The sequence below is a fragment of the Protopterus annectens genome, chromosome 8.part1 (genome assembly GCF_019279795.1).
Source record: "Protopterus annectens isolate FY-2018-M chromosome 8.part1, PAN1.0, whole genome shotgun sequence".
Lineage (NCBI taxonomy): Eukaryota > Metazoa > Chordata > Ceratodontiformes > Protopteridae > Protopterus > Protopterus annectens.
This window is the reverse complement of record NC_056742.1, coordinates 34,814,123-34,837,115: the sequence shown is the minus strand read 5'-3', so window position 1 is coordinate 34,837,115 and position 22,993 is coordinate 34,814,123.

Below are 22,993 nucleotides of genomic sequence, written 5' to 3'. Positions count from 1 at the left end.
AAACCTTTGCTCGAGATTATTATCACTGGGGAAGTGACATCCCAACCCCATGTACAAAATGAGAAAAGGGGTTGAGGATGGATGGATGGATGGATGGATGGATGGATGAATTTTGATCAGAAGTAAGAAGAATAACTCCTGCAATGTTAGAGCCTTGTCACTGAGATAAACAAACAGCTCAGAAGCTTAATAAAATCCACCAAATCTAAGTTTGAGGCTAAAATAGCTGCCCCAGCCAAAGACAATCACAAGGCATTTTTTTTAGTTATGATCTTAATTTCAAAAGCACAATGCAGCAATGTGCTGAGCTGATTGTGAATTATGTTAATTACACTGAGGCTAAAGATATAGCTAAGCTACTGGCTGTTAAACTTAGCTCTAACTTCACACCTCTCTCCCCTCTGTCTGTCCCTTAAGATATACCTGAAACTAGCTCACCACATCTTACATTGCATAAAACATCAATTAGCCACACCCCTAACAACACTGCTCAATCTCAGCCTCCATACAGGTTTTGTACCAAGGGAATGGAGAACAGCTACTATAATTTCCCTGCATAAGGGAGGACATTCCACAGACCCATAAGTCTGACCAGCCTCATATACAAAGCCATGGAAAGACTTATCATGGAATTAATTGATCAGGATATAGGTAACTTCCAAACACTGGACCCGTCTCAATTTAGATTCATCAAGGGCAGGTCGAGCATACTCAACCTGGTGGAATTTTTGAAAAGTTTACCAAAGCAATGGATAAAGGCAAAATGGTACAGACCACATACCTTGACCTGGCTAAAGGTTTAGACACAATTTTCTACTTAGTCATAATAGAAAAGCTAAATAACCTGTGAATAAACCTCTATGTCACCTGCTGAATAGCCAACTAGATCACAGATAGGATGCAGATAATCAAAATAGAAGAAGTGGCCTCCAAAAAGAGACAAGAAACCATTGGAGTCCCCAAGGGTTCTGTGCTGTGACCTATCCTGTTCAACATCTACTTTTAGGAAATAAAAGCCAAAATCAAAGTGGCTTGACTGACTAAGTTTGCAGATGACTTCAAGCTAGTAATTGAATCCCTAAGTGACTTAGCAATCCTCCAAGATTTATCTCAAATAAGTAACTGGTGTCAAAATCATGGTCTGAAACTAAATGCCAAAAATTGCATTATTGTATCCTTTAGGATATCATCTACCCCCAGGAAACTACCACATTGATGGTACACCACTAAGAGCTCATCCAGTTGCTCAGGATTTGGTAAGTTATATGGACAGTAACCTAACTTTTGACCCCAAGTGAATATTGTTGCAAGAAAGTCCTTCTATATTGCACAGCTTATAAACAAAGGGATTGTGTCTAAATCTAGAGATATCATTATCCCACTTTGCTCATCTCTTATTAGGCCAGTCATTGAAAATAATGCCCCCTTTGGCATGTATCTGTCCAGACACATGAAACAGCTGGAATACCCACAGAGATATCTTACTAAAAGAATTGTTTCTGTCCTTCGGCTTTTCCCGGTTAGGGGTCGCCACAGCGGAACTCCGGTTTGCTAATGATTGTTAGTGGATTTTTACGTACTGAGTTACCAGCCCTGACGCACAACCTTCAAAGAAGGCACGCCCCATTCACGTATGCCTCCACACAGAAGACGCTCTAGCTGAGAATCGAATGGGACAACGTTTTGCTATGAGGTGACAATGCTAACGCAGCACCACCACCGCAGCTAACTAAAAGAATACAAGGCCTAAACAACATGTCATACATAGACTGACTCAAAGCCATGTCACTATACTCAATATCCTATATGCTGCTAAGGGGCAACCTGTGCCTGGCATACAAGTCATCCTCCATGCCATTACTGATGATTTCATGAATGTCACTAAATCAAATGACATCAGAAATACTCAGTCTAGGGATCTAAACATCTTCTGCAATATCAACAGAACAGTCTGGAAGGACAGAGATATTTTGCAGAGGATGCTGTTGCTGTGGAACAGAATCCCCCTCCACATAAAACAAAGTTCATCACTGTCCATTTTCAAATGCAACTTAGATCTATGGATGGTAAACAGAAACTTTACCCTATGACTGCAATCTGTACTACTAGTGGACAGATGCAGCTCCTAAATGCTTTATCCCAAAATTATCAATTATTATGCTCATAGGAGAATACCAGGCTAACTGCCCTCAAGGACCATTTTTAGCCCATCCAATTACCTGAGGTTAGAAACAAACTTGTACTTTGTATCTTTAAGGTAAAAACCTTAAAGATTATACCAAATCCACTCACCCCATTTATTTATTTCTTTTATTTATTTTATTTATTGACATTTGTTAACAGGGTTAGTCCAACTGGGCTTGTGGCCCATTTTCATTGGAGACCCGAGGCAAAAAGCGACAAAACAATACATTTCTATTACAAAGTATATTACACAAAATATTGAGATGAAAAGCAATTATACAGAGGAAAAGTTTTACATTTGTTGAGTACATACATACAAGTTAAAGCTCCAAGTATGGAGAAGGAAAAAAAATGACACTAAAAAACATATAATTTTATAGTGAGATAATGCAATAGGGTGAGAGTAAAACAAAGTATATATATATATATATATATATATATATATATATATATATATATATATATATATATTTCTGCTGTTTGTGTGGAATTATGCAAATACCTTATGAGAGGTGTGTAGGGGCCAAGTAGAGTCCTTAATAAGGGCAAGTGTGGGGGGATACTAAGTGGGGTCATTGCAAGGGCAGGTCCGGGAATTGAGAAAATATGGTTTTAGCTCGTTTTTAAAGTGAGAGGTGTGTGAAATTGAATGTAAGTCAAGGGGAAGTCTGTTCCAGGCATGGGTGACTGAGTGTTTATAGAGTAGTTTGCCTACGGACTTTGTTGGGTGGTAAATGTCAAGTAGTTGTTGATTAGAGGTACGGAGGGTTTGGGATGGAGTGTAGATAGAGACTAAGGAAGAGAGAGATGGACAGAAGGGGGGTTTATAAAGGATAGAGTGAAGCATGTGAAACTGATAAAGTAGAAGTAGTTGGGGAAGTTCAATCCATTGGAGATAGTTTAAAACAATGCAGTGGTGTGAGTTGTATGGGGAGTTAGTAATGAATCTGGCTATTTTATGGTAAGTTTGTTGAAGTTTGTTAAGAGTGGTGGCCTGAATGTTGATAAGTACTGAGGCGGCATATAGGAGGGTAGGGAGGAGGAGGGCCTTCCCAGGGTAAGTCTAGCATCAGGAGTGAGGAATTTTTTGTTCCGATAAACCAAGCCTAATTTCTGGTGTGTTCTTTTTAGACATTGGTGTATGTGTAGGTTGAACTTTAGTTCATCATCAATGATGACCCCTAGGAGTTTTGTGTAGTTATCAGGTTGGATAGTTGTATTATTAGAAGATGTAATAACAAAGGAGGTTTTATGGTGAGAATAAGAATGGGAAAGGAAAAGTAGGAGTTTAGTCTTTTTGGGATTTAGGATTAGTAGGTTGTGAAAAAGCCATTGTTTTGTGGATGGTAGGGATTGTTGTGTTAGGGAGCATAGTTCAGAAATGTTATTAGAGATAGAGATAAGTGTAGAGTCATCAGCATATTGAATGAGTGAAGATTCTTTACAAGAGGTGAAAGGATCATTGGTGAAGATGTTAAACAAAAGGGGTCCTAGGATGGAGCCTTGAGGAACACCAGTAGAGACGAGAAGAAAAGGGGAAGAGGCTGAGAGCCATTTGACAGATTGTTCCCTGGCAGATAGGTAACTATTGAACCAATAACTGAGGAGGGGGATAGGTGTAGGCTAGCAGGTTTGAATAATAGTAAAGGATGAGAGACAGTATTGAAAGCTTTGGAAAGATCTAGGAAGAGACAGGAAATTAGTTTATTGTTGTCTAGGGCCTCTGTGATGGTGTGTGTGAAGGAGAGGAGAGAGTGGTGGTGCTGTGGTGGGGACAAAATCCGTGTTGGGTAGGAGTAAGCAAGTGGTGGTTAAGGAGGTGATTGAGAAGCTGAGAGTGGACACATTTTTCTATTATCTTAGAGAGGGGGGACTGAATGGCAATGTGTCGGTAGCTTGAAGGTTCAGTGGAGTTTCCACCTTTATGAAGAGGGATAATAAAGAAAGATTTCCAGAGGTTGGTGACAGTTAATTCAAGAATGGTTCTGTTTATTTGTATAGATATAGGATAGCCAATAGAGTCAGCAGCAAGTTTGAGGAACGCAGGAGGTAATTTGTCAGTGGAAGGAAAGCATGGTTTTAGTTTGAGCAGTAGAGATTTGATAAAAGTAGTGGGAACAGGCTGAAAGGAAAACAAAGTTGTGTTAGTTAGACTATGAGGGTAAGTATAGAAGTACAGTTAGGACTGGTGGTTATGAGATTTTGGATGGAAGAGATACAGTGTTTGTTTAAGAGGATGGCAGTTTCTTGAGCGGATGAGTTTGGGTATGGGGAGGGATTAGAGGGACTTCTGGGATAGAGAATGTTGTTGAGAGTTGACCAAATTTTCCAAGGATTGGATTTGTTGTTAAGCTGGGTTGAACTGTAGTATGACTTTTTGTCATTAGTGGTAAGTTTTTTGCAAGGTTCCTCAGTTGTCCATATTTGAGAAGAAGAGGTGGTTGTTTAGTTTTAAGCCAGGCTTTCCAAACACTGTCTCTTTGTTTCATAAGGGACTTAGTCTCTTTGGAGAGCCATGGAGCATGATTTGATTTTACTCTGATCCTCCTAGATGGAGCTAGGGAGTCTAGAGTACTCAAGAAGATACTATTGAAAGTGCTGACAGTGTCATTTAGGGGGAGCTGTTTAAGGATGGACCAATCTGCATTGTGGAGAATAGAGATGAAATGGGAAGAATTGAAAGTAGTTTTCTACAGTCCTTGATAAGGTGGGATTTGGGAGTATGGTAGTAGTGTCTAAGGATGGAGGTAGGGAGATGGTCACTAAGAGAATCAGGTAAGGTGGTGGGATTGTGGTAGTGGTGGGGATTATTGGTAAGGATCCAGTCTTTTATGGGGCTGGAAGTTGAATTTTTATGGAAGCGAGTGGTTGATGATATAAGTTGGTGGAACCCATTAAGGTGGATGCTGAGTTAGGGAGAGTCAGTTGAGAGTTTGGACCAGTCTATGTTGACATCGCCAAGGATAAGTGTCTCATATGGAATATTGTGGGAGAACCAGGATAGGATGTTTTCTAGAATGGGCAGATTGTTGCCAGGAGGAAGACAGATGGAAGCTATAGCAAGTTTTTGTGTGGATTCAGATGGCAGTTGAGGATGATGAGTTCAGCTGGGAGGAAGTCAGGAATAGAGGAGGGGTATGGTGAGATGTTAAGGTTGTTAGAGTAGAGGATGGCTACGCCACCCCCTTTTTATACATGTCTGTTAGATCTGAAGATGTTAGAACCAGGTGGGAGTATTTCACTGTTTGAGATGTGTGGCTTAAGCCAGGTTTCTGATAGGGAAAGAATGTTTGGGTTATCGATCATACCATTTATGGTATGATCTGTTATTCTCATTAGTGGTAATATATAATTATAAACCATAGAATGGGTAAGGGACCAGTTGGCATAATGGTTGAGGTCTTCACCTCCTAAGCACAACAGACAAAGTTCAATGATGACCTCTGGCCATTGCCTGTTTAGGAGTTTGCATTTTCTCCCTGCTCCTCTTTGGGATTCCTACCACCTTCAAAAAACATGTTGAATGTTTCCATCTCAAAATCATTAGTAATGGGAGTTGTGGATAGCAGTGGTGCCCTGTAGGGAAAAGATTTGTATAAACAACTGTTTTGGGCATCTATTGTGGTGTGCAGTATCCTCATGATAGGAGAACAAGATCACAAACTGTGTGCCATGGAAGGGTCAGCCACATGATGGTGTAACATATGATTCTAGATGATTCATTCATGATGACTAATGTTGCTAAATGGGCATGGGCATTTGCCAGTGATAAGTGGGTTGAGGACCTGGCCTACTCCCACCTACAGAAGGTACTCATGCTAATGGCAGGAGGGTTGTAGAGGCTGCTCTTGGCCAGTGTGTGCCCAGCAGCCTTGGGTCAAAATGTCTGTTGAATGAAAGCTTCACATAAAACCAATCAACCTGCTAAATATGAACTAAGATTTGCTACACTGACAGGATGCAACTTGGGGGTAGATAATATGATGAGAGGCTGGACATCCTATGTATCCAGCAGACAAGATAGAAGAGCAGTGCAGCAAAGCCACTTGGCTTCTGATCCAGAGTCTACTACTTAGAAGGAGGATAGGCTAGAAATGGTGTGGGACTTGTGGTAAGGGAGAAGCTTCAGTAGACAGTGAAGGATGTCATCAGAATTAGTGACAGACCAGTAGCAGTCAGACTGCAGCCTAATGATAGGGCAGAATTTACAATCTCAGCATATGCCCTACAGCAGGGTTGTAAGAATGAGGAACAGAGTGCATTCAGGCAGCAGTTGCAGGACCTAATAGATAAAGCAGGACAACAGAAATTGGTGTTGTTAATTGGTGGGGCAACAGGAATAGAAAAGGAAAGGCCATTCTAGACTTCTGTCTGGCAAATGGCTTAATAGTAGCTAATGCATGGTTCAGAAAGAGACAGTCACAGGATCACACACAAGAGTGGCCAACCTGCAACTCATGTAGACTTTCTCCTAGTAAGGAAAGAGCATGGGTAGAATTAGTGATTGCATAGTCATTCCTAGTGAAAGAGGCAGCCTACAGAATAAACCACTGTTTGCCACAGTCAGCTGCAAGGAGTGGTCAGAGAAGGCTATAAGGTTAGCAGAGACTGGGCTGAACACCTGGAAGTTGACTGGAGAGAAAGCAAAACAGTTCAAGGAATTACTCATGGCTCTAGCAGCTCAAGAAGAATTGGAAATAGGTGGTGTTGTAGATTAATGGCCGTGTCTCAAAACAGCATGTTTGAGGACTACAGAACAGATATGTGTCTAAACAGGTATCGAAATAAGGTGCAAAAGAAAAGCTGGTGGTGAAATCCAGAAGCCCAGGAAGTCATCAAAAGAAAGAACGAGTGCAGGAAAAAGTGGGAAAGTGAAAAAGATAGACCAGGCTGGAAAGAAATACTGGTCGGCAAACGAAGAAGCAAAGAAAGGAGTTGCAAATGCAAGAAGCAAGGTATCAGAGACACTCCACTGACTTCTGGAAAGTGAGTCAGTAGATAGCACAAAGAAACTATATCAGGTTCCAAGGCAAAGAGAAAAATAAAGAGGATAGTCAGACACTCTTCATAAGAGATGCCAGCTACAACATGTTCACCAGTCCACAGGACATCAAAAGCAGATGAAAGGAGTATTTCTAGTAGCTTTTGAAAGAAGAAAACTCCACAGAAGCTGTACTGCCCCAGAAATAACTTATGATTTGAGAAGATGAAGAGGCCACCATGGAAGAAGGAAGAAGAGCATGAAGGAAAATGAAGTCAGGGAAAGCAGTAGGCTCAGATGAAGTCACAGCAGATATGATAAAGATGCTGGGTGAAATAAGGGTGAAATGGCTCTTAAAGGTACAGTATGTAGAGAAAGGTGTATCCCAGATGACTGGAATATAAGCATACTACTGCCAGTGTTTAAGGGCAAAGGGGACATTCAGAACTGTTGGCTGTGCAGAGGTATCAACCTTCTGTTAAATTGCACAAAGGATCTGGAGACAATGATTGATAAATGAATACACAGAGTAGTAGAAAGTAAAACGGGACATGAGCATTTCAAATTCAGATCAGGATGCAGCACAATTGACCTGATGTTTGCAGTAAGACAGATAGTTGAGAAGAAGCTAGAGATGAGAAAAGAGTCCTATTGTGCATTCCCTGACTTGGGGAAAGCATATGGCAAGATCCCAAGAAAGCTGATCTGGGCAGTCCTGTGGTAGTTCAAAGTCCCAGAAACATTGGTAGAATTAGTGCAAGCTATGTTCATATTGGTAATGAACTACATCAGCAAACAGGTCAAAGAGGACAGATCAACAAATCTGCTGTATGCAGACAATGTGGTATTACAGGAAGATTCTGATCAAGAACTTCAGCAAAGGATAGGGGAGTGGAATGCAAAACTGAAGGCACATTAGATGAAACTGAGTACAGATAGGACAGTTGTAATAGCAGCAAATGGTGCAGTTCTGAAGAAGTTGAGAATTGAGATAGAAGGGAAAATACTGGAACAGGTTAACATTTTCAAGTATCTGGGAGGGGTGGTTGAGGGAAGGGAGGTCTGAATGAAGAGGTCAAAGGTAGGCTCAGAGGAGCTGCAGCATATGGCAGAAAAAGGCCAAAGAAGATGAAAAGTAAGCTGTACAAAACAGTGGTGCAACCAGTGCTACTGTATGGTACAGAAACCTGGGCAGTAAAGGCAGTGCATTTGAGGAAGCTAGAGGTGATGGAGCTGAAGTGCCTGAGATGGGTGGTAGGGTGCACTCTGTGAGACAGGCAAAGACATGGGGATATAAGAGCAGATGCCAATGTAGCTCTAGTTGCAGGCAATGTCAAAGGAAACATTACAGTGGTTTGGGCATGTGCATAAAATCAGAAGGAAATGTGGTAAAGAAGATTTGGGACAGACAGGAAGAAGGCAAGAGGAAACAAGGGTGTCCAGCAAAGAGGTGGATGGATTTTGTGAGAGAAGACCTGTGACAGTCAGACATGAGTGGCGAAGAAGGCAGAGATGACATTGAAAAGAGAGATATGATAACATTTGACAGGACTCCCAGAACCCTTGTAGGAAATGTGATAAATGGGTTGATGATGATGATGAATGAGTAAGGCCAATAGCCAAATGTAATAGGTTATTTCAAACACAGAAAAGGGAAACAGGCTATGCTTAAAATGGCCTGCAAGGGCAACTAACTTTGTATTTATCTTTGAAGACATTAGAACAAGCAAATGAGAATAGTTGCAAGAAAGGATACTATGGAGACAAGACAGAGAAAAGACATATCAAAGATAATGGTATGGATTTTAACAGTAGATTTTGTTACTGTGTAACCATTTAACTGTATAAATAAAGCAATATTGAATGATTTAATTAATTGTAGATGTGCCTGTTTTACAAAGGAGATTATCTGTTTTGGACCCAATGATACATTTACCTTGTTAAAGACGGATGTTGAAAAACACTGCTTAGAGACAGCTATATTTAATGCACTCCATTCTTTCGAATTCCGTAGGTCTATACATAGCACTTGATTTCAGCAACTAAGGAACAAACATGATCAATAAATGTGCATTACTGATGCTATTAAATCAGGAACAATAAACATAAATGCGGATATGCAACCATTAACTTCCAAGGGGAAATTTGTGAGCCTTCAGAAATAGAGTATAACTCTGATTGCATGACTGGAGTACATGTAGGCATATTCTCTCTTTCAAAATTGCTTGTACAGAATATTCACAACCAGACTGTTTTTTGATGTTATAATATACATGTTAAGAGAACTAAACATGATAAATAGTGTAACTGAAATATTAGGAAGCACTAATATTTGGGGTAGGTATTTCTGGAAAATATTCAAACTCTGGTGAAGATTGCAAGTGCTGATTCAGTACTAGACCAAAATTTTGAGTTTGCAAATGCATGCTAGTTTGTTTGCACATAAGATACCATAAGAAGAGAAAGTGCACAAATCATCTACAGGGATGTTTTCTTTGGTCACTGTGTCTTTCTCTGCTGACTTCTGCTCTTGCCCAATGAAACCCTTTTTTACCTGTACTGGGATTGCAAAGCCCTTCAAATTCCCTGTGACATATGGGCCCTTCCTCTCCAGGACAGAAAAGCACTAACTCATTAAAGGCACTCTCCTTATCTTGAAAGTTAAGAAGAAGACATAGGTTTAGTTGAGGTGGGGTCAAGGGGGAAGCTATCCCTGGTATAAGATGGCAGAGGGGTTCGAACTTCAGTGCCGGCATTCAATTTCAATGTTTATGCATTGTTAGATTTGTAAGACTATTAACATTCCGTGGAATTAAACTACCTATTTCAATGTTTTCAATAGGCCAGCTCTGTACCTTGCACACATGCTCCTTTGTCTTACTACATACAGCATGAGTATAGCTCCACATCCAGTCATGTTATGTTACTACAAAATTATCACAGATCATACTCTAAAAGCAACATCCATCTCCTTATTATCCCTCCTCTCTACAAGCATTACTCTACCCACATCCCTCCTTATACGTTTTATCACTTTTAACACATTATCCTCCAGGTCTCATTCCTCCAAAAAAAAAACTATTCATATATGCTATATGTCACTGTTACTTTTGTAATTTTGCATATTCTTATCCTCATTGGTAACATTTCCTTTGCGCTTGCTTATGCTTTTTATACAACCGCATAACTCATGTTGAAATACGTTTTGCATTCTTTCAATTTGTTTTAATTTACTTGCAATTACTGGACCATTATCTCCGTACCAATTTTTTTTTTTCTGTAGAATCTCACACTGAGATTCAAATTGGTCGATGATCAGTGTTTTACCTGGGGAAATTAATAGAAATATATACACGCATACATACATACATACATACATACATAAATACACAAAGTTAGTACATTGAATATTTAATTTATTTTCCACTTTAGATAATACAGTTTCCATTTCTATTCCATTTTGGACGTCCGACATAGCTAGGCCAAAAAAGAGAGAGACAGTGAGAGAAAGGAAAGAGGAGCACAAGATGAGCAGGTAGATTTCACTAAGCAGGAAGATAATCTTAAACACGGGATACACCAAACAAAGCAGAAAACTATTTCCAGTCGAAAACAAGCCATCACCTTTAAATTGAGACATAATGCCTCCAGGTTGACAAAGAGCAGGGATAGATATCAGTATCTTAAAAAAATACAAAATATGTAAAGGAGCTAGATTCCAATCCATTCATTGTCAAAAACATCACAAGTCAAGCTTTGCTTCTACTCCATAAAGACAAGTGAACTAACAGATCAATATATAACTTGAATTCTAAAAAATAACACCATTTTCCAGTAGTTTTATACATTTTCAAAATGATCATTGTGGTTTATTCTCCCAGTTACGGTGGAGGTTGTATGGTAGCATTTTTGTTCATTACAGCTCACCCGAGCATAGTACAGCTGATAATCTGCCTCACAAATAATTTTCCTTAGACTTGCTTAGAAAAGATGAATGCTTTTATCGCAATTGAATTTAATATTCCATGCTCCCTAAGCATAAGAAGTATAAGGGTATTATTACTGGGGCAGCTTCCTTCCATGCACGTGGGCAGTTGCTACATTGTGAGTTGGAATTTACTTAGAAGCTTTAATGTGTGATTTGACTGTAATTACCTAAGTGGCTGATATACATGTAAATACCTGAGCACTGTTTGGAAAGTTTGCCCTTGTTTCTGATGGTTATGAGTTATTGGCCTCTCCTCTATCTGAATGAGTTATTGGCCTCTCCTCTATCTGAGAACAGCATTGTGCTCCTCCTAGAAATTCTAAATGTTTGTACATAGTAGGCCATGTAAATAATTTTACTATTTTGGTTTGGGTTTATTGTTCACTTTTATTTGTACCTCCTGACTGCATCTGTCATAAGTACTATAACCCATAATTATCATGTTTATAAGTGATACTGGTCTTTTAAAGATTTTTGATTACACTGGCATCTACATAAGTAGTTTAATACAATGGAAGGAATTTGGCTATTTCTATGTGTATAAATGTAAGATTCTTTACTGAAATTTCCCATCTCACTTTGGCTGCAATAGTAGAACTAAAAGTACAATTTATCAACAAGCTGATCATAATGGAATATTGATGGTGTTAACACCTATAAAAAGAGAAAAGGTTTTTGTTTGAAAAAAAACTCAATATGGCTATAGCCTTACTACAAGAGTCTTATTTAGACAGCAAAGAGCAAGTCAAATTGATTAGAAAAGGACATTGACTTGTATACTCCTATTATCCAATGTGTAGATGTAAGGTATTAGATACTATGTTGAAAAAGTCATTCACATTTGTCATTCATGACTTACTGGTGGATAATTTTGGGAGGTATGCCATGATTAGAGTTTGGGCATATAATACTCAAGTGTCAATGGTGAGCTTGCATATCCTCCCAGGAACATTACGAGAGGGGATGAAAGTGTGGATTATGTTGCAACAGTCTGTGATGATATGGGTGGGGGATTGGAACCTACCATTACATAAGAACAAGAAAAAGTACTTCCTCATTGGATATTTGGATATGTACACACCATCTAGCATTCAAATTCTCAAATGCTTTTCAGCAAGATTTTTGTCATTCTCTAGAAAAAGATATTTTTTTTATGTCAGCAGAACGTATCCCTTACTAAATCCTTTAAAACCTATCCATTGACAATAAAGAGTATAGTCTATAATATAGATTTGCAGATACTGTACAAATGTATACATAGTAAAGTGAAAAAAACATTTTATATAAGTTTATACATGGTGTACAAAAGTTATATAATGCAAGTTTGAAAATGCTGCTTAGTAGTACATTAAAGCAAATTAAATAATAAGGTACAGGTACAGAGTATCACTTTAATCAAAGACGGTCATTCAATGTCAGAAGAGCAGCAGCATCGTTCATTTACTTTTTAAGTCAGAAGGTGAAATATTAGTCTAAATACAGAGTAGAATTGAAGAATTTTGACAGGGTAGAAGGGTATGGAAGGCAAGATGGATGAGATGGTGGGTAAATGAGGATATTATAGGTGTCCACAGGACAGATGAAATGAGTGGGAGGGTGAGGGTGAGTTATGGTGAGTGGATGTGAGCACAGAGACCAAGGCTGTGAACAGGAGGAGAGAGTGATATTATGGAAGAAAAAGAGATGAGAGTGAAGTAGCTGAAGCATACAAAACAATGAGGAAGTATTGCTATGCACAGGGTAGTATTTCCAAGGAGGCATTAACCCATTTGGATTAAGTGATAGGTGGAATTTAGAAACAAAAAGGACAAACCAACAGTAAGTACAGAATAATTACGAATATTTCTCATGCTGTTTGGATTATAATTTTTAATTTGCCCAGATATGACACAGAATCTTGCAAAATGAAATATTTTTGGACAACAGTGAATGTTCAAATGCTTCTACATGCCTTCAAGGTTGCCACCAATGTTTAGTGAGTTATTGCCATATTGGAGATGCAGTATAAGTGCACCTGGCACATGGACATATATATATATTTTTTGAGTAGCCAGAGGTGAATAACTTTAAAGGTGGATTTAAGAGGTCTATAATGAACTGTAATTGGGGAAAGTATATACAATTCCTTTCATATTACTTTCTGAGATAGACCCAGAAATTAACCGGTCAGTGAGTGATAGTAATTTACTACACCTTCTACTTTTGCTGTTCAAAAAAATTATTGCAATGTCATAGAAAAGAAGTGGTCTGATATCTGTGGATGAATTCTGGCAGTTAGCAAAAGAGGTGACTTAATTTACAAAAAAAAATTTAGATACCCCCCCATACAATGTGGTAACTAATAACAACTACTTGGGAGCATACACATGCAGGTGAGTGCACATCCATGCAGCTGCATTCATATCCCTACAGACATGCACAGACACACACACACACACACACACACACACACACACACACACTTGTGTATCAAGCAAATGGGAGTCTTAAACATTATTAAACATAATTAACATCAATAACCAGAAATATAATCGCTGAAATATTATAAAGAATAATCAGGATTCAGTTAAATTCCTCAACCCTGAACCCACCTTTACATATAAAATTACTGGAAAATTAAAGATGTTAAAAAAATAATAATAATAAGGTTGCAAGGAATAGTGCTTAGAAAAATAACACTTTCAGATATGGTAATTAATCACAATGCAGTTTTGTGTATGTGTAGATGTATATTACAGTAGAGACTTGCAATAAAAGCTTAGACTCCCCAGGTTATTTCAACTGTAATGCATGTGACATATTATATAAGGTTTTGTCCGGTACATGTGAAGCATTTTATATAGGGAAACATACAGGAAGATTAGAGAGAATAATTAATGAACATATCTAGGCTAGTAAAAAAGGACAATGAAAATGCCTAACATAGGCATGGTGAAGTATGTGTGTTTGTTTTTTTAATTTTATTGTTGATAATGTTAATATGGGCATTAGAGTGGGAAACGATAATGCCATTTTGGAAGGAAAAGAATCTAAATGGCATTTGAAGATAAATGATAGTGTGTGGAAATTTTAAATAGAAATGCTTGAATATAGTTCGCTTGAGCCAATTTAATTTATGTAGAGCAATACAGTGGTGGGTTTGGTGGGGAAAGTTGGCTGTGAAGCGAGTTATTTTGTTGTAACAAGTTTCCAATTTGGTTAAGTCTGATTTTAAGTTAGTAAAGAGGGGACAACCTAAAGGACCACAGAGAGAAAGAAGGTTCTGGATATGGCTAGTCTGGTATTGTCAGTGAGGAATGGCTTGTTTCTGTACAGTAAGCCATGTTTAACAGGAACTTTATTGTGATGACTATGTGTTTGTCAAATCTGAGTTTGTTGTCGATAGTCACGCCAAGGAGTTTTGTATGCTCAACTGGTTGGATGTCTGTGTTGTTTGCAAAAGGAAGGGTGGTAGGTGATTGTTTGCTATTGGTAAATAGCATTAACTTGTCTTTTTAAGGTTGAGGATTAGTTGTGATTTACTTAGATATGTTTCAATATCATTAAAAGCTTGTTGTGCTACTATGTTGAGATTTGGTAAGGTATCTGCTGAGCAGATTAAAGTTGAATCATCTGCATAATGAACTAATTTAGCATGTGTTGTGGATGAGGCAATTTCATTAGAGAAGATGGTGAAAAGAAGGGGCCCCTAGTATGGATCCTTGGGAGACTCCAACTGAGACAAGCAGAAGTGGTGAGGGTTTGGATTTTCATCTTACTGCTTGTTGTCTGTCAGAAAGATAGCTTAGGAACCAGGAGAGGGAAGCCTTTGATAGGTTTAGTGAGGCAAGAGTACTAAGGAGTTTCTGATGGGGAAAATAGTTGAATGCTTTTGTCATGTCTAGGAAGATTGACACTACCTGCTGGTTTGAATTTCAGAGTTGGTTGGTGGTGTTAGAAAAATTAATTAGGGCTGTGGTGGTGTTGTGTTTCAGTCTGAAACCATGTTGGGAGGGAGATATAAGGTTGTGAGATAGCAGGTATTGTAGTAATTTGAGCATGTATACATTTTTCCAGAATTTTGATGTGGGAGAAAAGATGGCCATGTGCCTGTAATTGTTTAATTCTGTTGATGTTCCTCCTTTATGTAGGAAATTTTCCATAATTTTGGGACATATTGTTCTTCTATAGAGCTATTTACCAGAATGGAGATAGTCAGAGCAATGGCATCAGGTGAAAGTATGTGGTACTCATTGCGGAGTGGTCAGCTGCTAAGGATGAAGTTTTCAGTTTTTTCAGCATTGTTCTTATGATGTTAATTGGGACAGGTCTGAGGTCAAAAGAGTTGTTGTTAGCTTCCACATTAGGTGGAAGAGAAGGTGGGTGGAAGGTTCCCTATTAAATAAACAAATGTTCGAAATTTTAAACACCAATTTATCGACTGCTTATTGTTGAAAAGGCCATATCTCAAAGACATGGAACAGCGATTTTTTTCCTAGGGAAAAAAAATCACTCGGCCGTTTTTGGGACTTTGCTGTTTCCTCCACTGTGGTGTGATTTAAGGAGTTGGTATATTTAAGTAGCGGGGGTGTACTTTATTTTGTGTTTTTTTTTTTTTTTTTTTTTTTTTTTGTGGACCAGTGATTTTTTTCCTATCTGTTCCATATGTTCAGGATTTGGATGTTTCATCATTTAGTTGTCGATAAAGCAGTGTTCGAAATTTTGAATGTTCATTTACTTAATAGGGAAGCGGGTGGGATTGTTCCCTGTAACTAAGGAGAGGATGGTGTTTATAAAGTATGTGTTGATTTGTGAGGCAGTACTCATGCTTTGGTTATTGGTTGTTGGTTTGTGGGTTGTGGCTTTAACTGGGTGGAAAAGCAAGTTAATTTCCTGCCAGAACTTTTTGGGAATGTTTTCATACTTGTTTTGCATGGATGCATAATATTTTTTTTGTCTAGTTTGAGTTGTTGTTTTGTTTGACTGCGGAGCCGCTGGTTTGCTAACAGAGTTTTATTGTCTTTTCTTTTCTGGTATTGAAACCAGGATTTGTCCCTTAGTTTTTTGAAGTATAATGGTTTCTTTTGATATGCAGGGCAATCTCTTATTTTTAACATGGCATGTGCAAGTTGGTGCCAAGCTATTTAGAATAGCTAAAATGTGTCACTGAAGTAAGTTATGGCCTGGTCAACTTGGAGATGATTGAGTGGTGTCCAGTTGTGTTTATTGGGCATGTCTAAGAATGCTTCTTTGGAGAAGTTTTTGGTATTTCGTACAACTTTGTAAACTATGGTTCTGGGTGGGTTGAGTTGATGGAGCAGTTAAGGAGCATTAAATTACACAAGTCACCAGCCAAAATCCATTGTAAGCATAACAGCAGTTTATGTAGTAAAGGCAGTCACTGCTTCAGTTAGTCCCCTAGACCACTGTAAGCATAACAGCATATTTAACATCAAACAGTTTTTGTAGTAAAAGTAGTCACTGCTTCAGTTAGTCCCCTAGACCATTGTAAGTATAACAGCATATTTAACAGCAAACAGTTTATGTAGTAAAAGCAGTCACTGCTTCAGTTAGTCCCCTAGACCATTATAAGCATAACAGCATATTTAACAGCAATTTATGTAGTAAAAGCAGTCACTACTTCAGTTTTATATATATATATATATATATATATATATATATATATATATATATATATATATATAAAACAAATAAATAACCAGACTAGGAGCACTAACACAACACTATAAGAGGTCAAAAATATAGTTGATTAATGATTTTACCTGGGGAGAGCTTGCAGGTCAGTAGAGTAACATGCTTTATATACTTCTCTGGTGTATGTATGTGGATTGATACTGATCGCTTTATTTTTTGTGTGATTCACTCATTTCTGCATTTTTGACATCAGTGTTGTGTGTTCCTTGGTTTGAAACTCCACGCATCTGTATCATAAATAAATAAATAAATACATACCTGTTTTTTTTTTTCAATAATCATTTTTATTGTTTTGCCAAACCATTATACATTTCACACACTATTTACATTATGTACAATATTGCTTCCAATGTTTTAGTTCCATTTTGAATTTCCCTATAATACATTAAGAATAAATATCATTTTAACCAAGTACAGGAAATTAAAATCACAAAAAAATTAAACATAAACGCATCTAAGATAGACAATTATAAACCAACTCAAGCCAATAATTTGTATTATTTCTACATTTTCTATCTAATCCAAGAATGTGTTGGTACACATACAGAATGTCCTGACGGAAAGTGGATAGGAACCGCTACGCCAAAATAATATTAAAGATTTGTTCCCAAATTTTTATGCTGTTTATACTTTTCTTATTATTTCTAATTAACAATTTGTGCGCTAATATATGCTTAATCGCTAACAGCCTGAAATTTTGCCACGACACCTGTGCTGGGTTCAACCAATTTGTGGCTATATATAATTTCATTAGTAAACTAATATTCATAATTACAATCTTTTTTGTTTTGTCCAAATTCTCCGGTGGAATATGTAAAATCAGAAATTCCCAGGAGAGTGTTGAGTTTTGGTAACCCATTTTTTGTAGTTGTAATTTTAAAGAATTCCATAATTTATAAATGCACTTGCAACTCCAGAACATGTGTAACAGGTCTGCTGTCTGATCTACACACTGTGGACATTTAGGTAACTTTTTTGAATCAAATTTATGAAGCGTAAGATGGGTATAATATGCATTGTTAAATATCATCAATTGAGTAAAGACCAGTTTTTGAAGTGATACGGATTTTAATGTTAAGTTAAATGCCTCTACTATTTTACTGTCGTCTAGGGATGGCAATTTCTCTCTCCAGTATTTGGATAACAGAATATGATTATTATATTTTCTCTCTTTTGCCATTTTATACGCTGAGGATATATATTTTCTATCTTGTTGCAATGCTTCCCACAGATGACCTGAAATAACTAGTTCCTCTTTTTTATTTCAGAACTGGTAAAATAATTTATGGCCAAATCTTTTAACTGCCTCATTATAATTAAATAAGAGATGGGAAGATTCATCTCTTAAGATATCATGTACCGCTACTCCTAGGAAGGGGTATAAATCCCTTACAGTTAATTCCTTAATAAATGGATATTTCTTTAAGTCTATCAGTTGATTACCAATAGTTATATTAGGATTTCCATCAAACGGTTGAAACATCATCATATATTTTAAAAGGTTCAAGGAGGCAAACAGAGTTTGAGTCGCCACTGCCCATACCTTGATGTGTTCCATTAACTCATATTTACTCAATGTTTTTATATTCAAAAATGGTACAGCTTTAACATTAATTCTCTTCCCTTTTATATGTTTATAATTTAGCAGTACCCATTTGGGTATCCATTTTCTATTTTCACTATCCAAGTAAGACACCCTTAAAATCCTATTGGCCTGAATCACTGTATAATACATCTCAAAATAAATACATACCTGTTTTTAACCAGGTATGCCCACAGGACACATGGAACCTTTTCAGTTATATCCCAGAAGCAATATCTTGTTAAGTGATTTGATCCTAGTCACACAGTAGTAAACTAGTTTCATATTTTAAAAGCAGCGACAGGAACTGCTTTACCAAACACCTATTTTGACTCTGCTGCGCTTCTGGCCATTTACTTGCATTTGATGTATTTTGAGAAAAAGCCTGTTCTTCTGGATCTATTTGTACTGGTCCTTGAATGTAATGAAGCTTGTCATTGTATAAAATGGTTTGCTAGGCTATTTTTATGTTGGTTTACATGTTTCTAGGTATAGAGAACAAACGTGTACTTACTGTTTTGAGAAAATTGTTTGAACTGTGTCCTCATATGAACAAATGTGTCTGTCTTGTGGAATGATGTACTTTTAAAAAGGAGTGGAGGCAAGAAAATCCATTTGATACTCATAAGCACATGTTGTTACTTCCCCATAACACACACCATCTGATATTTCAAAATGGTACCCACCTGACCAAATGTTACCTTTTACAGTCTTAAAATTTAAAGGAATCATTGTTACTTGTTGCACTGTACAAACAAAGTAGCAAGATATGGGTGACTGCATTTATACACATGATATAGTTTATTCAGAGTGAAATTTGGGTGAATGCTGTGTACAAGGTATTTATTATGTGATTTATAAGTAGAAAATCATGCAGCAAGACAAACATGTAGTATGATTAGGAATTCTGCAGCACGTATCCATACTGGGAATTATGGAACACAACGTCTGTGCATACATAGCTGGCAATAGCAAAACATATGTGTGGCACACACACTGGTAGTATGCACTGCTCAAAATATCAAACCTACTAAGCTTGAAGGAAGGGAACATGTAACAGCAACTGTACATTGAAGGGCACATAATGCCATTATGTATGAGATATACATGCGTACAAAATGCCTGTACAAATGCTCACACACCTATATATATATATATGTGTGTGTGTGTGTGTGTGTGTGTGTGTGTGTGTGTGTGTGTGTGTGTGTGTGTGTGTGTGTGTGTGTTTTTCTTGTGCTTAGACAGCTGCACATAGACATATATGTATATATATATATATATATATATATATATATATATATAAATATATAATTATGTAAGTGGAGGGTATCAGTTAATGTAGTTCACAGTTCATTTCTTCGACTACTTTAACAGCAGGCTCAAGTTGCTGAACATTTAGTTTATCGAACATATAGTTCTCTGAATGTCCATCCTGGTGGTAAGTAGGTGTTTATGTGAAGTGGGAGTATTTGTGTGCATGTGTTTGTGTGTGTGTGTAAGTGTTTTCAGGTTAGGGTTTGGTAAAGTTTGTAGTCCCAACACAATCTACAAATGCCTGCCCACATTCTAATAGCTGCTTTTCTCCAGGACATCAGACACATTCCAGATAGTCTTCTGCATTATATCTATGGCTGTCCAAAGATCTCACAGAGTGACATGAATCTCCAGCATGCATTCATCCAAATGATGTACACAATAGAACAATGACTGGATATACCATTGTACATACATCCTTATAGCATGTGAGATATCTTTCATCCTGAGCTGTGGTATCTACATTTCAGGTTGGCCTGAAAAACAGGTGAAGGTAGCAGTTTATTTGCATATGCTCCCTATCAGATGAAAAGTACTAGAAATATATATATATATATATATATATATATATATATATATATATATATATATATATGTGTATATATATATATGTATATATATATATAAAACATGGCACTGCCAAATTATATTCTACACTGTATTGTAATGTCACATATGTGCTACCAACTTTATCCAATGGCCGTCCTGATTGTGCCCGACATATGTATGCTTTACATATGTAATATATGCCTAGACACAGACTGCAGTATGGATAGGGAATACAGGTAGCACAACAGCAAAATGCCTAATGAGAGCTAAGTGCAAAGGTGTGAGAAACTAGATATTCTATAACATGTATGAACCAACATTTGCTACACAGAGTGGTGCCACACAAATAATAATGGCACCAACAATATCATACATATTATCTGTGTCACACGGCATACAAGGAAAAACTATAAAGAATGTATGCTGCCTAATAAATGACAGGTGTAGATAAGATTATAGGCTTTGTGGTGGAATGCAGCTGGACATCAGCGCAAACAACTTCACTGGAAAATCCAGTGTTATGTGTACACATACACCAGAGAGGCTGTGCATACACGCACATTTATATACATATATATATATATATATATATATATATATATATATACATATATATATATATATATATATATATATATATATATATATATATATATATATATCTGTATATATATATGTATATATATATATATATATATATATATATATATATATATATATATATATATATATATATATATATATATATATATATATATATATATATATATATATATATATATACATGTATATATATATATATATATATATATATATATATATATATATATATATATATATATTTGTATGTATATATGCATACACACCTATTTTACATACCAAAAGGTGAGGAATCAGTGCTCATGCTGAATTTTGTCCAGCAGATACCACAGATCCTTTCAGTGAAGGTCACTTCATCTGTGATTGCACTATTCACTAAAGTGGGGTGTGTGTCAACAGTCAAGCACCTGGCACGATAGTCCTATATCTCAGCATTTGACCATTCTTTATATAGGGTTTTTGTCATTAGAGAATATTGTAGAAGGATATCACAAGGTTCACAAAGATTTTGACCTCTCAATTTCCCTTGGTAGGGGAATGGACCACTCCTTTAATAGCGACCATGTTGTCATCAATATGGCACTTAAGGAACACATGTGGACACATGAGGTAGACTTAATATCTATTGGTCCGCACTGCTGCCAGTTAAACAAACAGTACTTGGAGTTGTCAATTGCACATTGTATTGTAGCACTGAGCAGTAAAATATCTTTATACATGCAATGTATATATCTACAGACACTTAGCTGCATATTAACCTATACTATATATTTCCTTACTGCACCACTCTTATGTGATGATCACTATGCAAGGGACTGCAGTACAAGTACATATGTTCTATGGATTCTATTAGAAAATCTTGAATGCAATAAGAGTAACACTCAAAATATCCATTCCATTCTACATAATCACAAAAGGGCAAATCACTAGAATGGGCTCTACTATTCGTCCAAAAGAGTGTGGGGAGTAGTTTTCTCACACTGTTTAACAGTAGACTAAACATTATTTGTCCATGTTTAGTTGATTAATCTTGCAAAGATGAAGAAAAAAGTGTCAAGTTCTTTGCAACCTTGGAAGTTTCACCATTTTGTCTAGTAACCTCTTAAGGTTTAAGATGTTTTGGTTTCAGAAAATCATGGGTGATGACACATGGCACAATTATTCACAGGGAAAAAATGAAGGTGCTAGCTTCACCTTATTTGTCCTTTCATTACCATTTATAGATCATATTTGGCTCATTACTACTGTATGTGTCAGTCCACATTAGCTGTTGTTAATTCATGACTATCTATATTCTGTCATACTGGTTGCTTGTTTTTTCCTTTTCTTTCTTTTCACCCCATATGGAGATTGTACTAAATAGTTTTCTAATAACCATGTATGCTACTTCAATGAATGCTATCAACCAGATATGCTATATGAATGACAGTCCACAAACATGCTAATAAATCTCCCCAAAACGAGTAATAAAACAAACTACTGTTTTTGAATCTTAGCATAACATCACAGCAGGAAATGTTGTTTCAATTGTCAGTAAGTTATTTTTTTCTATTTTTACTTTAATCTTTTTCCTCATTTACTGTTGATTGTATTTGAATTAAAAATAATAATAAAGGTGCCATTTGTCATTGCCCATAGTGCTGAAATATTTGTATTCCTAGATGATGAGTTTCCTTTATATGTTTTGGCTGCTTAATTGCCTCCTCTCTAAGGGAAATTTATTCGGCCTCAGAGGCAGAATTTATTGTCATGAAGGTGATGTATTTCTTTCTGTCCGGAAATATAATTTCTCATGACTGCTGATATAGATCACATAGTACTTTGCTTCTGGTCCTGGGTATTAATTCTCATAGTCCCTGAACTAGGACTTAAACTCATATTTTTTTCTTTACTGCTTTTATGCTTATTACATAAAGCAGTAAATTCTTCTTGATTCAGATGCAGAAGATGCTATCATATGGTTGTTACATTTCTTCAAGATCTCTTGTCCCACATTCAGATTATCATGTGGGCAGGCTTCATTTTTAAGTAACCTAAGGCACCAGCAGAAAAAAATATATAAAACATTCACTTTAGAATTTAAAAACAACATTCTATAAAA